Source organism: Sturnus vulgaris, chromosome 1 (genome assembly GCF_052056855.1).
Source record: "Sturnus vulgaris isolate bStuVul1 chromosome 1, bStuVul1.hap1, whole genome shotgun sequence".
In the NCBI taxonomy this organism is placed as follows: Eukaryota; Metazoa; Chordata; class Aves; order Passeriformes; family Sturnidae; genus Sturnus; species Sturnus vulgaris.
This window is the reverse complement of record NC_142243.1, coordinates 112,028,489-112,051,165: the sequence shown is the minus strand read 5'-3', so window position 1 is coordinate 112,051,165 and position 22,677 is coordinate 112,028,489. Positions and strand designations below refer to the sequence as shown.

Below are 22,677 nucleotides of genomic sequence, written 5' to 3'. Positions count from 1 at the left end.
TAATTCCCTTCATTTTGTGGCATTAACTAGCTTACACCAATCAGTTCCTCAATGTCAAAGATAAGTATCTGCTCAGGACAGCAGCCTGGGCTCCTTAATTCCTCTAAGTAATGTCATAGCAGCAGATGCATTGCCAGTGGTGAGACACAGGTTATTTGTAAAGCACAGATCCATGTTTTACACTGTGTCCCCTGCCACACCTGAGCAGACACCTCACCTTGGTAGCACTGTGTCTGACAGAAAACAACTCTCTTATGCTGCTGTGGCAAATAGGAACAGCTTCTGCATTAAGCCATTGCCCCCTAATAGGCATCTAAACAATCAATTGGGTTTTGTTTATCCCTTGTAGCATCTTTACTGCCTGGGTATTTTTTCTGACAAACCTTTTGCTGGCTTCAAAGGGATTGGTATTTTTTTCTACATATTTAAAGTCATGTATTGCATATGCAGTGTGTTTATCTAAGAAGCACAGGGAAGGGTGGCATGGCATAAATCTGCTGATACTTCATGGATAACCTTGGATTAACCTTGGATGATATTCCATTTTATAGGATTTTGCAGGCTGAAATTGCCAAACAAAGACATGATTTTAATAAAAAATATGATTAAATGTTTTTTTCCCTTTTTGTCCATAGTATACACTGAAAATAGAAACAGAACACTTTAGCTTAACCTTTTACAAACTTATACCACAACAGAATAAAAAGGCTGCATCACATGTGGAATTTGGCTTTCATTTATAAAATAGAGTTTAATGGTGGAAAAAATCCTGCACAATGTAGCATTTTTGCCAGCAAGATATTTTATCACCTTCTCTTGAAGCTCACAATAGAGAAATGACAAGGTGAAAGGGCAAATGATAGCCATCTTTACCATAGAATTCTTCAATTATGCTTTATCTTTCATGGTTTCTTGTAAAAGAGAAGTATCAAAAAGTAGCATACACACTATAAACCTTACTGTGGACTACAGTAAAATGACTGCTACCTTAAATGCAAATGTTAACAAGTGTCATTTACTATACTTTGTAGAAAAATCTGTGCCTTTCTGGTTTTTTTTTCCCAGTTTAAGCTGTGTTTCCTTAGAGGCATCAGGAATAAGGTGTTGCTAGTATATGAAAAGAAATTATTTTGTTGCTGAGCTAAAGTTCTATTTCACACTGCTACAAGTATTGCCCACTCTTTCTGAATCATAAAGCACGACAACTCCAATTTCCTAGCATGAAGTTTCTCCATGAATAAGGTTTAATTGCCAATGAGAGGTCCATAACTTTTACTCATCAAACACTTTTCATCAATTACTGCCTCATGGAACAAACATTGTCTAAGCTTTTAGTCTAACTTACATTTCAAAATTGCTTCAGGAAAGTTAAAAATGTCACAAGTTAATCTATAATAAACCCACAGCTTTGTATGTGACAAGGCATGACAACTCATTGCTGTAAAAGAACTCTAACTAGCGTGCTCAAAAAACATGCCTGCTAAAAGAACATTAGATTTTCACCCATGCTTATACTGGTTCTATACCATTGCATAATTATTTTTTTTTTGTTGCTTCTTCTGTTTATATTCTCTAAATTTCCCTCCTCCTTTTCCAGATCTTAATTTTCCCAGACTGGCTTCTTGAACAAGATCTCCTTCACTATAAACTTGCACTAGCATGAAGAAAGAAGAGGCACAGGCAGGGGAAAAAAATGGTCAATGCACTCCCCTAAACAGAAATAACTGTCTAATCCAGACTGTATGTTTACCTGATAAAGAAAATATTTGTAAACATCCAGGTACAAGCTTCTCAGGTTTTGCAAAATGTCAGAAGTAGACACTGGGTGTTCAGCATTAGTAATAACGCATTAAAGTACAGTTATTGTATTTAACACAAGTAGTGCTGATATGTCTGCTGATATTTCTAGTCAAAAATTTATTTTTTCCTTGTGAAGTCTAATAATTTTGACATGAGGAGATTGATCTAAATACAGCTTCTGTAATTCAATAATGTTCACGTTTAGAAATTAAGTTTCCCATTGGGTTTGCTAGACTGATGAAATACAAACTTAAAGTAAATGGAACCCTGTCACTTCTGGCATGCAGGGTTTTCTCCCTACACTCACACTGAAAAACCCCACAGCAGAACTGATTTCTTGGGGGATTTTTTCTTCCCCTCAGCTGGGATGGGACTGGCAAGCCAAAAGGTTCTATAAAAATGCCAGGGAAAGGAATGAGGATAATGAATCCTTAATGTCCTAAAAGCAACAGGTTTTCAATATCCATCTGGGGAAGTTTGAATCTGAGGTTTTAGTGCTCAACAAACAGATGCATCACCTAAGGATACGTGACAATCAGTTTATCAGCTGGACTGAAAAGCTGAATATTCAACAAGGGCAGACACACATGGTTAAATAACTCTGCTACTGTGTGAACACAGGGCCCTGTTATATGCCATGATCTGAGGTTATATAAACACAGACATGCTCGAGCATTTGTTAGGGCTTTTTCATTTTTTATAGCATTACTGGAACCTTCCCGAGAGTGCGGAAACAGCATTTGTTGGAGAACAAGCCTCATTAAAATAAATGACAGTGTTGCTACTTCCTCAGATAACTTTGCTCCTGTCTCAGCAAAGGTAGACTGGTTCTATTACTGGGAAACACTCTCTATTGCCAATTCTGTGGTAGAGGAACAGCATTCTAAATTTAAAAATCCTTTGCTATTGATCCATGTTTATCACATACTACTACACTGGCCTGCATTAAACAGAAGAGATACATTTTCAGCCCTATGAAGAGAATTAAATGCCCAATTCTTGTCATTGTTAATAGTTGTGTGCCTAATGCCCAGTGTGCCTGCCTGCAAACATACCCCCTTAATTGCCTAATGTGCAGTCTTGAGAGAAGCAGATTATTCAGCTTTATGTTTCTGCATTTGCAAATATACCAAGGAACTGGTGGCAGTAGCACAAAGAACAGATTTGTCAATTTGTTTATTTTCAAAACAAGACACCACAGGGTCTTTGTTCTAGCAACTCTTGGCTATAGAGTTGTGAAATTCTAAAAAAAAAAAAAAAAAAAAAAAAAAAAGAGGCATTTTAACATATGGATTTCTACAGTGTGGGAAGGCTTTGCTTTGCATTCAGGACTCTTTCCAATTAAACTGAATGTTAGCTCAGCCCATTTAAAATGCATATAAATTGTGCTTAAGGGTTTCCAGTTATGCCTACCCTCCTTTTGAAAGATACCATGAAGGGTGTGAGCAGAAATGCAGAAATGTTTTAACCCTGAAGTTTACAGCTGAGGTTTTGTTATTGTGGTTTTTTCCACTCTGGATGGAAAAATATAGACACTTAAAGACTATATTTAACACTGTTTTTTGAAGAAATTGAGGGAGTTGTATAGTGAAAAGCATATATCCTGAACAATTATTGTTATTCTGCATTACACTAGTGTTGAAACATTTTTGGCTAAGTTGAGTAGTCCCCAGAGAACTTCATTAGCTTCAGTGGGACTAAACCTAATGTCATATTACTTCCCACAGTGACAATATGAGAATTCAGTTATATTAGGTGAAACACACTGTTAAGAACTGTATACTTGCAAATGCACTCCAAGGCTGGGAATAAATCTGAAAAATTCATGCACATGATTTCATAGTGACTGTATCTATTTTGGAATCCAAAGTTTATTGGAGTCCATAACAAAATAAGTGACTGTATCCTTGGTAAAATCTTGTGGCTAAAGTTTTCTCTTTTAAAATAATAAAGACATTTCAAATAGGTTTCTCACAGAAACTGTCTTGAGATTCATTTAGTGCAGATCAATCTGTCCACATTACCTCTATTCACACATTCCAACCACCTCCATTGTCAGAAGGGAAAAGCACAGCTCAGAAAAGCATCTAAACAGATAAATAAATCCCTGTTCCTGTGCTTTGAGGAAAGTAGAATGATTCCTTCCCAGAGAAGCCTCAGAGAATTAGGTGGCTAATGGAAGAAGGATACATCAGCCAGAAGTCTCAAGGGTAACAAGGATGACGAGTTGTTTCCGCAGAGGCAGGCAGAGCTACATCCTGAAACTTTTGGTGCGTCTAAAATCAGCAGCATTTCTGTTCTTTCATCGAGGGGAGTGTTTCGCACAGGGAAGCCCCCTGGGTGCCTCAAGCCCTTTCTCATCAGGCTCTACCTAGGATAGCAGCTCTTGGCTGTATTTTCTCCAGGCTGCTGCCCCTGGGTGTTGATGTCCATGCAAAAAGGTCCCTCCTGCAGCTCACAGCATCATGGTGTCTCTACGCTGTGATAAGGTAGGGAGGAAACCTTCTTAGCTGCTTCATGTCATCAGGGCTGAGGCAGGCCACAGGTTTACAACTCCTCATGTTTCCCATTTGCTTGAATATTTTTCTCATCTCTCAGACGGGGCAGCAGCACACTGAGAAATAAACCTCTTTACTCTGCCATATCCCTGTAAGTGATATATCCTCATTAGCAGCTGCCTGAGCCAGTCAGTCAAAGTTTCCCCAAATGCTTCTTAGCATCAGCTAAGTCCCATAATATTAATACCACCGATGTCTGCTACATCTCTATGGGATTTTAGTAAAGAGAGAATATTATTAGAAGAGATAGTGTGGCTTTCCCTTAATTTGTTCTTACCCTGTATTTGTTAAACCAGAAGCAGTTTTTCAAGTCACACCAATCAAACACGAACATCTAGGCCCTACTGTTCTCCATCAGATGCAGAAATCCAGCCCATGCAAAGCCAAATGGGTGCCTGGGAGTGGTGTTATGGTACCAGGAACAGTAGTTCCAAACCAGCTCTCAAAACCAACACTGTTGTTACTAAGTGAGTTGTCACTTCCTCTTCACTAACCACAGCAGAAAAATCATTATTCTTTCTGGGACTCATTAGAGGCACTACTACCTTCCATGTTATGAAGTCCCAGGTTGTCTGGATCCCATAAGACCCCATGTGATTCTTGGGAATGCTCCAGCTTTGTTGGTTCAACTGGAGGGGATTCATGGGTGGGAAAGGGGAGGCATAAGATAAGGCAATGTATCTCCACGTGAAAACAAATTTATCCTGCTGCACAGGCAGGAGCTAAGAGACTCAAAGCTGCATGAACAAAAGCTGAAGACTCCTCTAAGCTCCCGGTACTACTCTACCTCGACAGGATACAAAGTGATAATTTATCCAAACATTGATGACAGAGTTCCTCGGCTAGCATAAACAGGAGTTTACCCATTGGCTCTGGCCCTCCTGAGAACAAACTCCCATTGACTGATAAGTGATCCTGAGGATAAGGCACTATTGTTGGGCTGTTTCTAAGAGCTGGCCCTCATAAACTAATCCTTTCATGGGTGCCATAGGCACCACATTCTAAAGCACTAAATTCACTTGAGAAATCCCACAATTAGGAGGCAAATTGACTCACCAATTTCGCCTGTAAAGGTCTTATTTTGCCAACCTATATTTAAGAGGGCACGAATCTAGGCATGATAAGATTAGCAGTGCACAGATAGATGAAGAGGAGGCGGGGCCACCCCGATGTATTTTCAAATCAAATTTACAAAGGAATTCTGTGTGCTCAAGGGCAATTATAGCCACGCAACTGTAGGTGACTGAAACCCATGACTAATAAAAATTAAATTGGCCCAAAATTAATCATATGCAGCAGGATTGATTTGATTCAACCAGATTAGCTCCTAAAATGCCTCGAGAGGGTTGGATTAGCAGATGATATAGCCTTCTATCTCAAGGCTCAGAGAGTAATATCTTACAAAGGCAAATTAACAATAGAATATATTAGTTAGTCCTCTCTTGATCTCTGCAATGAAGAAGAAAACAAGGAAAACATAGTCATGTATATGTTGGGCTGTTCCCGCATTTTCAGTTCTTCCATCAAACTTACTTCAGCAGATGCTGCAGTCCATGGTTGATGGGAGACTGAGCAGAAGGCAAGAGATCACTCAGTGGTAAGTACAGCACCCCAGTTTTTGCATTATTTGACAGTAAAAAATTGGTTAGTTGGGACAGATTTCTAATATTCAATATAAGATTTAGATCAAGGAGATGGACTGAAACCAGCTGGTCTTTTCAGCATCCCTCCAACCTTCTCTTCCATTACCTGAGCCAGCGGTGGCCTGGCAGTCTCATTCATACCAGTTTAATTTACAACAGATCAGGAGACAAAATGGCAAAGCAAAACAGCCTTAGATATCCTTACTACTGTCTTCCCATCTCTAAATCTAGGATCAGACATCCCCAGATTTCTGAAGAAGCAGATACTTCTAACCCTTGTATATATGGGCTAAGGATGAGCCTACATATATCCAACAATACTTTCAAAGACTTCCTTCTTCATCCCAGGCAAAGGCACACAAGTGGATTTCCATCAGAGTAAATGGCACTGTGCCCTTGGCTAACTTTAAACATGGAGAAAGCATAACCCTGATATCCCATGGTTTGCTCTTGATTTCTTTTATTTGTAGGGACCAGTAGTGCCTCCCTGTATCTTGTAAATAAATTATTGGACATAATAATTCCCTCCTGCAAAATACAGCTCTGATAATTTTTGTAGTGGTCTGTATCCATCAGTCATATTCATGTAGCTAATAAGATAAAGTGGGAAAAAATCCCAACCAAATCCCCACATTTTCTAAAATGCTGCCAAGATGGAAATATTGCACTAAAAAGGTAAAGTATGCATTTAGTTTTCTCATCAGCTGGATCTAGCACTGTGTAGGAATTTTTCCATCACTTGATATAGACTAGAACACCATCTCAAACTCTTGCTCACTAAAATCTTTTAGTCCACGCACTTGCACAGAAATGACATCAGTTCCATAACATTTTCACTTTCCTTTGTAGAGCATATAAAAATAATTCCTGCAGTTTTCAAGTGCTAGTTAGGACCTGTAACTCTAATGAAACTTTTTGGTGATCTAGCTGGCTAGGTTGCACAGCATCTGGTCACTGCACTGAAAGCTGTTTTTAAATTTGAACCTAATATGAATTGACTGAATTCAGTCAAAATATGGACAGGGCCTCATTTATCTGAATTCTGATTTATAGTAAATAGAAAAATTCAGGTTTCATTTACATAACTCCCTGAAGATGCATATTCTACATAAATTTATTCACCTGTTCTTGTTCCTTTTTATAAACCTAGGAAAATACAATCTCCTCAAGAATATCTATTGGAAAGCCTGGAAAAGAAAATAGAATTGATATGTATGGATGATTTTTTTTAATGTTTGGGAGGCATTTAATTCAAGCAGTAAACACTTTTATTTTTATGAATAGTATTATTAAGGAGATTTCATGATCTTAAAAAAAGCTTCATTATTATGGCTTTCCTTGAATTCATTATTGAGTCAAATATAGCTGCAAAACCTTCAGTGTCTTTGGTACTTATGCTTGAATCATCTTTTACATTTTTCATAAGTCTCAATCCAAAGAAAGTGAAAAAAAGATTAAGCCCTTATAAAAATTATGTCAATTAAAGTAATCTTTTTTTAATCATCTTCCTATGAAGATCAAAATATGTCCAATGTGAGCATGAGCTCTGTCTTCTCCTCTACAGGAATTTTTAGACAAGATTTTAAGCCTTTAGTCACCAATTGAAATATATTTACAGTGCTTATGGTACACAACAGTAATTACAGAGGATTATAGGGTAATCTAATTTGGAAGAGGGCTCTGGGCATGACCTAGTCCAAATCCACACTCAGAACAAGGCTGCTTTTGGGTGGGGTTGCTCAGGACCTTGTCCTGTTAAGCTTTGGGTGTTCGTGGGGAGTGAGATTCCACAGCCTGTCTGGGATCCTGACCCAGTGCCACACCACAGTCTCAGTGAAGGACTCTCTCTTTAAGCCTTGCTGCACAGTGCCATGGATGCCTCAGCCTGCTGGCTTGCAAAAGGCCCTCTGCCTGCAGTGCTCTAGACCTCTTCTTCTCCTTTCTCATGCCCAGCTTCGCTCCTTTTCTCACCAGCTGCCAGGGCAGAGCTTTCCAGAGCCTCTGCCATGGTGTCTTTAGTTGCTCTCAAGCTGCTCCTTCATGCTGCTTCTCTCAAGCACCTGCAAACAGTGATAGTGTTGTGGCAGAGTGGGGGTTTCTGCTGCTGTGACAGTCACCTCTTCTTCCTCCCCTTCTCCCCTTCTCCCTCCAGCTGTAGCATCTGGATTACATTAGAGAACCAACAATGTACAAACACAAAGGTCAGCTATGAAGCACCTGCTGCTCATCAAAGCACCCTCCAGGCAGTGCTAATTCTCCTCAGCAGGAGTGACCAGCCAGAAGTTTGAGCAAGGGCTGGTGGAAGCTATAGAGTTACTATGGAAAAATTACTATAAAGGAACCCTGCTGCATAGGAGGCAGGAAGGTGTTCATCCGGGGACCATCATCACTTCCCTTCCCAGCTGGCCCATGAGCAGTTTACCCACCACCTTCTTTCCATCTGTGTGTTTCTTCTTCTCTTACCCTTTTCCCCTAGAAATTACTCTGTTCACCATCAGCTATGGATGGACCTTGCTGATACACCTCCATGCATCCTGTGAACCTGCCTCAACACACTTTGTTTTAGTCATAATTTCCCTTTTTCAACTCATTGTTGTCATCTCTCATTCCCTTTCTGTGCATGAAGAAGAGTTGGGCTCTGTGCTGCCTCTAACACTTACTCAGGTAATGAAAGACTGCAATTACACACACACACACAAAAACAGACTTTCCTTGTATGTCACATCCTCAAAGTCTTAGCAGTCCTCCTCTGGACTCTTTCTAGCTTGCCAACAACTCTTTTGAGGTGCCTCTAAACTGGACCCAGCACTCTAAGTGTGGCTTGTCAGTACTGAACAGAAGGAAAAATCACTTTGTTTAGCCTGCTGAATATATTCTTGCTAATGCAGCCCAGGATGTGTTTAGCTTTCTTTCCCTAAAAGATACACTGTTGGCACATTTAACACTATCAATACTTCAAGGTCCATTTCTGGAGAACTGCTGCTACCCCGGTAAACTCCAGCTGGTATCCATCCATGGGCTTATTACGTCCCAGGCACAGGAATTTAACTTTGCTTTAGTTGAACTTCATAATGTTCCTTACTGCCCATTCATCCAGCTTGTTGAGGTTCCTCCCTGGTCAGCCCTGCCCTGCAGCATGCCAGCTGCATCCCCCATAACTTACAAAGGACTCATCCATGCCAGCCCATCACCCAGGCTCTTGATGAAGATGATGAACAGGATCAACCTCAATGTCAGATTCCCAGGAACATCAGACTGCTGCCAATTCAACTTCCCGTCATTAACTACTACTGCACATCCAGACCTTATCTCCTCAGTGAAGTTATGTGGAAGCTTTTCCAGAGTATGTCAAAAGGTTTGCTAAACTTGAGGCAAACATCCACTGTTCTCCACTTATCCACAGAGCCTGCCATTTCATGAGAGAAAGAATTCAGGCTATTCAAGCACAAACTGCTTTCAGTAAAGCCTTCCAAGATTCCCAGGCTTCAGAACTCTCTCAGGATTTCCCAGTTGCTTTAGCATGGTGTCCTTAACTTAACCACACATTGACAGAAACAACTGAGATTTCTCATTTTCTATTGTTAATATACTAGCCTGAGCAATTTTAATGGCATTGTGAAAGCATATAAAGATCATAAAACTTAATGACTTAATATTTCTTAAATTTTCTACCATGACTTTTAAGATGTACAGCACAGCACTTTCAAAGGGGGACATTGTCTTACAACAGTGGGCTTGTAGTCAGCAAAGCACACATGTTTTTCTTTTAGTGGCTAAGACTATGAAATAAGTGAAATCTTAAGGCCCATATCTTTACTTATTTACATCAACCCATGCGTTTTAGCTGCAGTGTAACTGTACTAGTTTGTGCAGTTTATGCCAAAGGAGGATCTGGGCTCCAGTTTCTATTTCCAGCTCTGTTTTGCTCATGTGAATGCAGCAGTTAATTCAGAACATATGGAAGAGGTGGGGGAGGGAGCTCCTGCTCTCACAGCTCATGCAGCTAGATTGATTTTTGCTAAAACTTAAAAAAACCCCACAGCACATACCACGTGTGACAAGTCACCATCCTGCATTTCTGGTATGAGTTATACTGTATCACAAAATGTGAGTGTAAAATTTAGCAGCACAGCAGTTATGCTGCGCAACACTTCACCTGCCTGGGAGTACAGTTATTTCCATTTTCATAGTAATGGGCTATTGTATCCCAAAATGTGCTGAGAGAAAACACACTAATAGGATTTTATGTGAACACTTGGAGAACAAATTTGTACAATGGAACTGGACCGGAATTATTTGATTAAATGCAAATCATTAATGTTGTAAACAATACAAAAAGAGAATAAGCCTAAACTGAATGTGAAATAATGATAGAAAAATGGGCTTTATATTGCTTAAAATGCACAGGTCAGATCATGCAGCTTCCACAGTATCTGCTAAGGCAATTTTACAGTAAAAAGGAGAGTCTTCTGTTATAGAAAAAACAGCTCCATTTGATTCACTGGGAGAGATGTATTGCAATACTGAGCATGGGCTCTAGGTCAATGAAAGTATTTATAACTCTTATTTACCTCCTTCCTTTCCCACTGAAATCAACTGGAAATATGAATACTGTACAGTTTTTAGATCCAAACTATTGTGACTTAAATCCCTTTTAAAAACGGTCTTGAGTTGGAAGTTTTCTTTTTCCCAGAAATGAAAAGGGAGAGTATATCACAAGAGAAAAGGAAAGGACAGCTTATATTTCACAATCCTTGCTTGGATGCAGCCCATTCCCCTGCTTCGACAGATAAGAGAGGGTGTTTAAACAAGCGAGATGGCAAAAGCTAGAAGAGGCTGGAGAGCCTACAACATAGTCAAAAATACTGCAAATTAGGAACAAACACAATGAGGACAGCAGTTAAATGTTTATAAATACCCATTTCCTGTGGCAGAGCTGTAATCCAGATTCAAAACTGCTCGTTTGTGTCTTTTACTGAATTTTCATTGCATCTCCAGAGGCAGGAAGGCAGGCAGGAGAGATGCCAAAGCGACACTATGCCCTGAAGTTTCACTACAGCTCTGTGCTGAGTTGTTTCAGGTGGAGTGCTTGAACTGTAAAGGTGCAAAACACAGTTTCCCTCAGGTACTGCTCACATTTGTGAGAACCGCAGAAATGTGACCACCTTAGGAAAGATTCCCTTTTTCTATTTTTTCCCTTTTTTTCTTCTATTTTAAGCACTCTCATTCTAGAGTCTAGATTTAGATGCCTGACTTTGGACACTAAACGAGTTTTAAGATGTCAGTTTTCATGCCCAGCTTGAATGCTTTTTTTTTTGCAATAATATATTTAGCTGGGTCAAACGTATCCCTTAAGTAATTTGGTCTATTGTGCTTACAGTCTGCTTAAATTTTTTTGTTTGTTTGTTTATTTCTTCTTTGGTTTACCTTTGTTTTTTTACCCTCTGGCAAATAAACCATCCTTTTATTGAAGATATCTGGAATTGAATGTGAAGAGTCATATGTCTTACTCACTGAAGGTGCCTTAGAGCAAAGGGAACTACCTTACTTCTTCTATTCTCTCACCGACCCCTCTTGTAATAGCACAAAGCATTGTTACTATCATGGCGTGACTCAGAGAAACAGCCAAAGAGACATTTTAGAAGTCAGGATAAACAGCTTCTGAGGAACTGGGGCCCTATTTCTGTCGTTTATGCATCCTTTGCAACCCCTTACTGAGCTTTCACCAGATGCTCTTTTCAAATCTCATGAGTTATGGGGCTTCCCTACATAAGAGTCAGCTCAAAATGTGCTTCTATCTTCTTTCTTTCTCCAGGAAACCCTGGAACAAATAAGATTCAAAGACAACATTCAGCCAGACACAAATTAGTTTGGGGTCATTTTGAGATTTGGCTTGACGACTGAACGAATTCTTACTGCATCCCCTGCTAAGCCAGGTTGTTCATCATTCATTTTAAACTCTAGGTACTTTCAGTAGTGTGGTATTTGCAATGCTTCCTGTCAAGCTGATATGAAAAGACTTTCATATGTGAAAAACATTCAGATACAAAATCACCAGGAAATTTGGAAGATGGAAAAATTCCAGCTTTACAATATCCTCCCAGAAGGATTTGCTGCTAAATTGAGATCTATTTGTTTATCGCTTTTTAACTCTCTGTGGGAGACACAGCACTGGGACAATGAGACATACAGATAATGAGCTGGGCAGAAGAAATGCTGTAAGAAATATCTCCAGCTCCAGGGGTTATAATCTCTCACCTTTTTTTTTATTTAACTCATTTTTCCTGTGACTTAAAGACCACTGAATTTCCAGCCTTTAGGAGATGACTACTACTTCTACTACTACTACTACTATTACTACTATTGCTGCTACTTCTACTAATTATTATCGTTATTATTGCTGTTGTTGTTGCTGATGTTGTTATGTATTATTCCATAAGAGGAAGAACTTATGAAAGAAGATTTTCTACGAGTCTGTTGTTTTCCCCTCATGTCCATCTCACTGCAGGTGCCCCCAAGCAATCCCTGTCTTTCACGATACTTCTAACTTGAAAAGGATGATACATGCCACAGTCGCTTTGGAACTAAGGTCAATCAAATAAATTTTGTACATTCATAAGTAAATAAACAGAGAAACATGCATAATACATAGAAAAAGGCCTGAAAGATGAGCCTGGAGTCATTTACTCCATTGAGGTAAATCCTATCATTCACCAGTGGGACCTATCATAACAGCAGGAAGAATAATCTGCATAGGAAAAATATGAGTGAGTAATAAAGGTAGGTTTTGAAAGTCTAGATCTGCTTTGATCAAGCACTGTTGTATTTAAAACACTGTCAGCTACTAAGACTTAAATCATTGCTGGAGAAACTAAAGAAATGTCAGAGCAACTGCACAGGAAAAGGGCTAATTTAGGAAGTCAAGACCACATGAAATGGAGCAGCTTCACTTGTAAAGGGAAAAACCTTCATTCTTGTCAGCCTCAGAGTATAACCTCAGTCCCAACAGGACCAACTCCCTTAATGCCTTTAATTTAGCAGAAAACATCAGTGTTTAGCTGAGACAATGAAAAAGACACCTGTATAAATTCTATGGAGCGGATATAAATTCCCACCTGCCTAGAATTTACAGCCCTAGTATTAAATTCCCACCATGGATATGCAGTATTTTTATGAGTCAGAATTTTGCCATGGTTAAATCATGGAAGACAGGGTTAGTCCATGGTTAAAAGTCACTGAGATCCAACAGCAATTAGAAAAGTCAATGTGGAAGGTTAATAGTGCCCTACTTGGATCTCTAAATGATTTCAAAACTTAAACATGGAGCTCTCTGTCCTCCTCAAAAACACACATCAAACAGATTTCATAAACTTGTTACAGGGCTGGGAAAATCCCTATTCCCTATTCAAATTCCTTTTGGAAGTACTTTAATTTCTGTTTAGCTTCCAGTATCAGAATTTTGTGAAAGCACCCTGCAATATGCATATCTGTAATTCTCTTTTGACTCTAATATTTATATTAAACCTCAAGTTCTTTACGAATTCAACACTAGTAATCCTAAAATACATCTGACATTACAGAGGACAGCAGCTATCTCAAAGCTCAGAAATACAGTGGTATTTTATGTGGCATTATCACTGCCTTGGAGAGTGAAAACTTTGTTGTTTTTGGACTCAGCAATTTTTTATCTAACTGAGACTCCAGTGGGTAGTGTATGGTCATCTTTTGGCATTCTTTGTACACTTAATGTTACATGGGGAGTCTTTGAATGATCACTCCAGTTACGTTTTTAAATGATGATGTCATGTTCTCTTCCATGTGGCAGCGTGTGTAATACTGAAACGACCTATAAGAAGAAAACAAGATATTACAAAACCAATCCTTTTTTTTTTTTTTTTACCATTTTATGCGAAATTGCTTCAATATCCAGTTGTGAAAGACTTTTCCCAGACCTTTATAGATCTGTTCCTTAGGCTGCAGCTTTTTGCTCTGTGTTAAAACATTTTCCCAGCATGTCTGAATGAGAAACTCTTCTCTTTTCAGTCACCACAGAAAAAAATAGCAGTTTCATTGATGTTAAACATGGAAAGGGTTAGCAGAAAAGCAGTGCTATGAGTGATTTTTTTCCTTTTTGTCAGATGATGAAACAGAAATACACCAAATGACAGAGTCCAAGATCAGATTTCTGATTGTGGCAGTTTCCTCTGAAGAGTCCAGTATAAAAACAATGTCATGTTCTTTGTGGACCTACTGTCCCTCCATCATGGCAGTCCTTGCAATTGAGATCTCTGCGTTCAGGCAACATTCCAGATGAAGCTGGCGAAGGAAAGTGCAACTGATCCTAAGAAACCATTTACACACTCCAGAGTGTGCATTTGTCAGCCAACATATACATATCATGTGTAGCTGAAGAGTTTTCAGGCCAGGAACGTTTTTGAGTGTTGATGGATAAAATTACACAACTGTACATGCCAGGGTAAGCCCAGATGTGGGTCAGCTGCACTGTACACAGCAGGACTCAAGCAAGAATCATCTCTGGGATGCAAGGCAGGTGAAAGGAGGCATACTGAAATATCTGTTTTGTATGAAACCATCACGTGTTCATGGGTTCACACACATGTAACTATGCTGATACAATTACATTCCCATCAGAATTTTTAATCACATATGCACTGGTTTTGATGTTTCATCTGACTTTGGGAGACACTGCTTTCTCTGGGGCATTCAGATATTTGGTCTTTTGGACATTATGTGAATACTAATATTAGTATCACATCCTTGACTCATTCCTCAATTTACTTTCTCCCTAACCAACCTAAAAAGTGATGACTTTTTGATACCTATATGCCTACACTAGTTTGTTCCCTTCAACTCACTCATCCCCGCATGGGGTGCCATTAGCAGCTGCAGCAGCAAACATCACTCTAACAGGGAGTAGCTTTTATCAGAGGAGGACAGACTTCTTATTTACTTCATGCACAGCAGTGCTGTCTGTCCTAATGCTCCCACTTTTGCTACTACCAATAAAAGCTTAGGATTGACATTGGAGGCACTGACTGACAGAACATGCCAAGTTATTGGTATTAACTTAGCAGCAGGATATAAGTAGGCTGGCAGGCTCTAACCTAAAAGGTACATAACACCTGCTACTAATGGAAATATTCTCTCCTACAGAAGGCAGCCACACCAATCATCCTTATATTATGTCTTTCTTGGTTTCTAATTGTACTGGCATTACATGGTATTATTCCTTGGCTCCAAAAGCTATATTTCTGATTCCTTGTCTGTGTAGGACAGAAGGAAGCAGTCGAGAGGTGAATATTCTGGTATTCTTTCATTGCTCCATGACTTCACAAGAGATGTCACGTCACAGCTACATACAAGCTGTGTTCCAGTCCCAGTTTCCTTCATCTTTCCATCCCCTTTCTAAAGTCTGTAGTTGTAGCAAGACTGAAAAGACTTGGGTGGCAGAATATCTCTTCCTATGTGCTTGTGCAACAAAGAGAAATGGGCTGTTATCCCAGCTGAAATCTCTGGATGCTGTTTTAGACCACAAAACGCTTTTGGATCTTGGCCCAAAAGAGATAGCAGCATACACAGGGCTATAATAGCGCAGCTCTGCCTTGTTCTTTTTCACACATAGCAGTTTCCTTGACACTAGACCTGATAATTATTGAATGAATGGCCTCTTCCACTCTCAGCCCCCAGCAACCATTATCCTAATTACAGTCAAGCTGGAATCAGGAGAAAAAAATCCCACAAAATCAACATCATCAAGTTATACCTTCAGCACACAAAGCTGCAACCACTTAATTCAAGTCTGAGGTGCTGTGTAAATCACCTCAGAGTACTCCACCTGTGCTTTGAGTAAAGTCCACTCAACTTTTGCAAAAGCTTTAAATGTACAAAACATATTCATTAGAATGAGGTTATTAGCATGGCAAAATCACAATTTACTGATGAGAGGGGTATTTTAAATCATGGCCAGGTGGAGTTTTTTCTTTCACCAGACAGTAAGTAACTCAGAATCCATTAACTTCTGAGGACTTGTATCTTAAAAGAAAGTTATGCATGAAAAATGAAGAGTACTGTAGTCTGACAGATCTGAATTCATATGGATATTTTAATTTTCCAGCAAGCATAAGAAAATGGTTAGCAGGTTTCATACTTCAGCTTCCATATTCCATATTTGTGAGAGCAGTACAGACCCAGATACAGCACTATTACATGGTTTATTCTGACAACACAATATGTAATGAATGAAAGAACTTGTTACCAAGGAGATAATTGGACTTGAACAGTGAAAATGTCTCAATGTGCCAATTTTCAACATCGGTTTTTCTTTTGCTATGGCTGTGAATTGTTGCTGGCCATATTTTTAGAATAGCAAACTACTGTCTTTATCTTATTTTTGTATGGCAGATTCCGTAGTCTAATATATTGCTCTAACAGGGATTTTATACAAGATTGACCTGTATTAATGTATTAATAATCTTTTAAAAAAACCCCAAAAAACAAAAAAACCCAAAATAATTAAAATAAATAGAGCATCAGTAAGAAAGGAGATTTTGCAGACACATGAAAAAAGACAAAGTAATATTAGTCCAGATATCCTCAAAAGAAAAATTGAGAGTGTATAGACAATATTTTCAAGGAGGCAGGAGTGGTATATGTTGATGCCATACACTGAAAGGAATTCTGCTTACCTGTCTGGCCAAACTTCATTATCATGTTATTCTATAGTTTATAACTTTAAATTCTATTACCGTCTACATACAAATATATTTTTTTAGGCCTCTCTGATACTGACTTTTAGTATATTATCTGTAAATGAAATCTCTTTGACTTTTTTCTTTTCCTTTTTCAAAACCAACTTCAAAACAACAAACTTCTGAGACATGCATATCACACAGAGTATAACAAATTGATTAAATTGCCTTCTTCTCAGTCTATATCAAAGCACAAATACTAAGCATATATGACAATTATTTTTAATCTTCAGTGAGGTTTGATACTCGGCTGTTCACCATGTGGAGGGGTGTCCCCATTTGCCGTATTGTTCCCTGTCCTAATTGTTGAAGGTGAAGCAATCAATACCACTATTTTTTTTTTTCATTATCAACAGTAGCCTATATCCTACATCTCAGTGTTCCTACATTTGTGTATATTTTGTGTAATAATTCATTCCACACATACAGAGTTTGGGAATAACTGAAGGAACCAACCCAAAGGTTTGTCTTTAGATACTGCCTTTAAAATGTTCTTGCACCTTGCTGAAGTTTCTAGCTGTTTAAACAAAATTAAATCTATGCATGATCATCTTCCAATACTAGCAGTGCCACCATTTCCTTCCTCAAAGGCTCCCACTGCCCCCTTGAAGACTGACAGACCTTCAGATCCAGGGGACAAAATGTTCCTGCAAGTCTTCCTTAACCTGCCGCAGTCTGAATATGCCACCCTGGTAAATCATGGTGAAATGAGCAAGATATCCCATCTCCTTCTGGCTGCAGGAGGTAAGCAGTGCTTCCAGGAGCAGCTGCCAGATGGTCTGTGACGAAGCAGCCCCTAGAGTAACTTGGAACTCAGGAGCAGCCATCAGAAGGAGGAGCAGAGGAGGGAAGTCTCAGCCAGTGCACCCCCTTTCACAGCCTGCGCTGTGCTGCTTCTCCCTGGGCTGGAGTCATTCATCCACATTGCTTTCCAGCCTCTAACAGCCTCTAACTAAGTTTCTGAAGTCCAATGTTTTTTCTCCTCTTTTTCTGAGGATTCACTGGCAGAACTAGATGCAGAACTAGATGCAGAATTAGGTGCAAAACTAAAGGGGCGTGTCTCCTTTGTTCAGAGAAAAAATATCCATACCTTCTTCAAAGACTTCCCTAGTGCCACCATGCCAGAAAAACACATGGAATGCTCAATCTTCTTGAGTACTTGTTTCTCATCCAGTTTCTTTTCCCTCCCATAGTTTCAACCAGTTTCTTTTCCCTCCCATAGTTTCATAGATTTCTCTCTGCTTCCTGTTTCCTCTAATAAACCAGTAATATCACAGGATCATTTTCTAACTGCAGGTACATGGCTAATTATAGGAAACAAGGAGATTTACTTTGCAAGACATAGGAAATCAGTAAATAGCTGTGGCTTTCAACACAGGGATTGCTCTCTCCTCTCAATGAAATAGCAAGAATAAGCAAGGGAGCGTCATTAAGTTCATTCACCACAAAATCCCCATGAGGTAAAAGAGCAGCATGTAGGGAGGGCATACATAGTCTCTGTAGGTTTACAGGAGGCAGAACACCTCTGTGTGCTCTCTGCCCCATGTTTGAGAGTTTGACAAGCAGTGGGTATAAAGACGCTTAAGCATTTGGTTCAGTTTGGCTTGATATTTCGTGTTGTGTCAATTAGTGGTGGGATGTACTTGGTGTGGTCTGGATGCAATAGAGAAACCAGAGCTAAACAGAAACCTCTAATTTTTATCTTGAGCCTCCTCAGCTCTCTGAAACTGCCCTACTAACACTCAGAAGTGATGCCCACATCTCCCTAGACCTTGACAACTTCTCTATATTTTTCTTTTAAACTCGTTAAGGCAGATGGGACTAAGTTCCTTTGTCAATAAAACCTGTTAACTGGGGTCATTCTATCACTGCTTTATTGTCCTGAGTACCCACTAACCTTCAAGCAGCTTCACAAATGTGTCCTGCTTCATAGCTGTGGAAACGTAACCAGTGAGTCTTCGAGTGATACATATGGGCAAGACAAAAAAATTGTATTACTTCTTTATTTCATAATAGTGAAACTGAGACAAGAATTTAAGTCAGTGGAGTCACTTTATTTTTATATTTTTCTAATGCAGGAACTTTTCATCAGGCCAAGAGAAATAGATTGTTGATGTACTTATGAGAGTGCTGCACAGAAAGTGTTTTCTGATATCATCTTTCAGATTCACCAAAGAACATTTGTCATCACTTCTGATAGAATTAAATTGTGGTTACATCCAAGGCATCAGTCGAGGAATAAAAATGTGGAAATTCATGCAGAAAATACTAGTATCAACATTAGCATGCTGAGGAATGCAATGATGCAGAGACTTTCTACAGACAGAAATACAATATAATCTCTGCCGACAACTCTTATTGTTCCCGTGCAAATGAAAGGGAGATCGGAGGATTTTATGGTATGGAAGTAACACTAAAATAAGGATAGCATAATAAGTCTAAATCCAAAGTGAAATTTGGGAAAACTTGGATGCTAGTAAATTTAAATGTTTTACTTCATAAAATTAAATTATTCTGATTTTGGCAAATTTTTAGGTTTTGTAATCAGTAAGGAAAAACAAGCCTCAAAATGGAAATGTGCTCAATTCCTCTCTAATTTCCAATTCTTGGTAAAACTGCACTATTAAAATTTTGGCCATCAACAAGTATCTCTTCTCCCCTCCCTTTCTGGCCTCTTTTTTCCCCAAACCAGTAATTATTCTGACAGTTGCCTCCCATTTCTCTCCTAGGTATTTTCTCAAGACTTGTCCACAGTACAGAAATTTATGATACAAAGAGCTGTGCTGGGCTTCTAAGGATGCTTGTAAAACACTTCACATCCATACGCCAAAGTGCTCCAAGTGGTTTGTATTTCTGCCAAAAAACACTTGGACTTTTCTTGTGTTCAGCAAGGGCTAAACTTGGCTTGAGGCCAGTAGGGACAGCACTAAAGGAGATAGGATGCAGCACTCGTGCTGCAGCCCTACAGAAGCACTCTGTACATTCCCAGAATCCACCCCCTGTCAGACCTACACTGGGAACTGGGAGATGGCTGCCCAAAGGGCTCTGCAGCTGAAAAGCCTTGGGGATGTAAGCAGAAATGCTCCTATTCAGAACAGCAGTCGGCAGGATACCTCTGGATATTACAAATAGTTAGCATTTAAACCAAGGAACCGAGATAAGCTTAATAAGAACCCTTCTAATTATCAGGGTATTAGTAAGGAAGTGAGAAAATGACATAAGTAATAGAAGGGATTGCTGCTGCTCACCCCCTGCCCTGCTTGTCCTCCTCAGCCACGCATGCAGAACTCTCCCTACTCTCCTTTCAGTCAGGATCTAGGGAAGCAACATGAAGAAAAGAGGGAGGAGGGGAAAACTCACATTCAAAATAGCAGCAGAGAGCTCTTCTGCAAAGTGTGTCTGGAGGTACAAAAGATACAGCTGGCAGCTTACACTGCTTTACTGAAATAATGAGAGTAGAGTTGTACAAGCAGCTACCTAAAATGGGCATTATTAGTTTTCTTTATTAGGGGCTGGGTGGTGGAGCAAGGACAAGCAGCACTTCCTTGTGCTTTGTTCTTGTCACTTGACAGCTTTTTTTGTCCTTGAGATATTCTCTCGGGGGCAAGGAGTACACATGGCTCCAAGTCACTCCAGGATTGGGAGAGGAGGCTGAAGCTCAGCATATCAAGGGGCATGTGTCTGCAGCAAATTTAATTGTTTAAAATAATCTAGAATAATTTTGCCAAGAAAGCAACATTTAATTGTAGACAAGAATTTAAACTAAAATTAGAAGGGATTTTGAGTGTCATTAGTTAATTCCTCACATAACACATTAGGCACAGGACAGGGAATCCTGATTAAACCTAATGATGAACAGACTGACCAGATTTTCAAAGTGAAATAATGGGATTCCTGTGGAGGAAGGAGCTGTGCTCAGTCATAGGGATTTGGAGTGAAAAGCAGTGCAAAAAAGGAAAAGACAGCCAGCCATCCTCCTTTGCTGTACTGCTCTACCCTTCCTCTACTCCATTTGTGAGTGGCACAAATTCCTCACTGGACAAGCCCCATGACAGCAAGTAACAAACATAATGTTGATGAGGAGAGGCAGCAATGCTGGGTTTGTTGTGCTGATGAGATCACCTGGAGGAGAGGCAGAGCTGAGCAAGGATCCACTATGCCCATCCAAGAACTCCCTGTCCAAGGTGGCTGCCTTGTGAGGGGAACAAGGTACACTGGTCAATACCCTCACATTCACACATACCCACAGTGTACTCACACAGAGTCACACCCACATCCTCACTGTGTTGTGCGGGTCACTCCCCTATAAAAGCCTTATTTCACTCTCTAATGGATTAATCATACTCTTTCAGTGAAAACTATCAGAAAGTCCCCATCTTGTTTGTGCTGACATCTCATGTCAATCTCAACCACCCTGAGATTTTTCAAAAAGCAAAACTGTTGGGTTTTGGCCAGCCCTCTGACTCAGCATCCTTGCCTGAAGGCACAGGACATCTTCACCTTAACAGCAACTGGGACATAGTAAGGGGCTCTTCAGCTCTTTGTTCTTTCATTTGAATCAAGGCCTGCTGACCTAGCAGATTGTCTGTTAGCCTAATGAATCACCCTTCAAAGGAAACTTTCTTATTTCTCTTCCCTTTCTCCGATGAGCTTCTCCTCCCATGCTCTCTATTACCATAGACATTCTTATTTTCTCCAAAATCACTTCCCCTTGTTCTGCCCAGGAGACACTTGTCAACGTCCTGGACTGGTGGTGGTAAGTATCTCCATATGCTTTACAGATCTTATACTATCTGCCACTTGAGTTGTTGCATAAGATATTTTACATGTTAGATGATAAGGTTTTCCCAAGCAGTAATGAAATTTTTATGTGTTGTTTTTTTTTCTCCCTCTAAAATCCCTCTTTTGCACATAAACAATGAAAATACTAAAGCCTTTACACTGAACTGGGGCAATTTAATATCTACAAAGAATAAGGCCAGGCTTGAAATAATGCTTTCAGTTTCTACAACAGATGTAAAACATGGGGGACTGATAGGACAAGCTAGAAATATGTTATGATGGTGAGCTCACAAGTAGGTAGCACCTCTGAGACTCATTTGGTATAAAATAACACACTAATGCCATCCTAGAAAAATACTACTGGGGTACTTAAAAATACTTAGACACTACATTTTGCTGCCTTGCCTCCTGTTTGTAAAATGCAAATCCTGCTACTGTGTTCCCCTCAAACACAGTACTTGGTCACTTTTGCCTGATCAGGCAAACACTAACAATAATAATAATAATGATAATAATAATGATAATAATAATGATAATAATAATAATAATAATAATAATAATAATAATAATAATAATAATAATAATAATGGTCACAGCAATAACTATATTCACCATTAGAATTACGAGTTCAAGACTTAATTACTGTAATATCTTTTCTGATCTCACTAATGTCCATGTTACTTGTATTTGCTTACAAGCATGTTACTGCTGAAATCAGATTTGTTTACACCAGAGGTATAAAACACTGATGTTTATACCAGTGCTGTAAAAATTCCCGTTTGAATGCATTTGCCTCCCATTTCTTTGCTACACTGGCCCCCAAGTCTGCTTCCCACTGCTTTATCTGACTTCAGTATTTAGCCAGCATTTACTCTGAGTATGTTATATCATTTTGGAAGTCCAGAACTCCCATTTATTTTCACTGGGCTTGCTCCAACCAAACACAGACCACGTCCAGGCAGAGCTCTCTCTGAAACCACTTCTTTCATTTAAGTTCTGCTAGAGGCTCTTTTAGGTGGAAACATGGACTTGGCTTTCTCATCCTGGAGAAGAGAAGGCTGTGGGGAGACCATAGAGCAGCCTTCCTGTACCTGAGCAGGACCTGCAGGAGAGTCATCTATAATG

The 22,677-nt window shown here is 39.5% G+C and overlaps 1 long non-coding RNA gene across 1 annotated transcript in view; it reads right to left on the bottom strand.

Moving 5' to 3' along the window:
* LOC106851978 (uncharacterized) overlaps nucleotides 1-20,846 on the bottom strand; it is a 110,065-nt gene extending 89,219 nt beyond the window's left edge. Inside the window, exon 1 of the long non-coding RNA XR_015807197.1 lies at nucleotides 20,019-20,846. This is a non-coding gene — a long non-coding RNA (uncharacterized LOC106851978). The remainder of the gene's footprint in view (nucleotides 1-20,018) is intronic.
* Nucleotides 20,847-22,677: the final 1,831 nt, after the last annotated feature.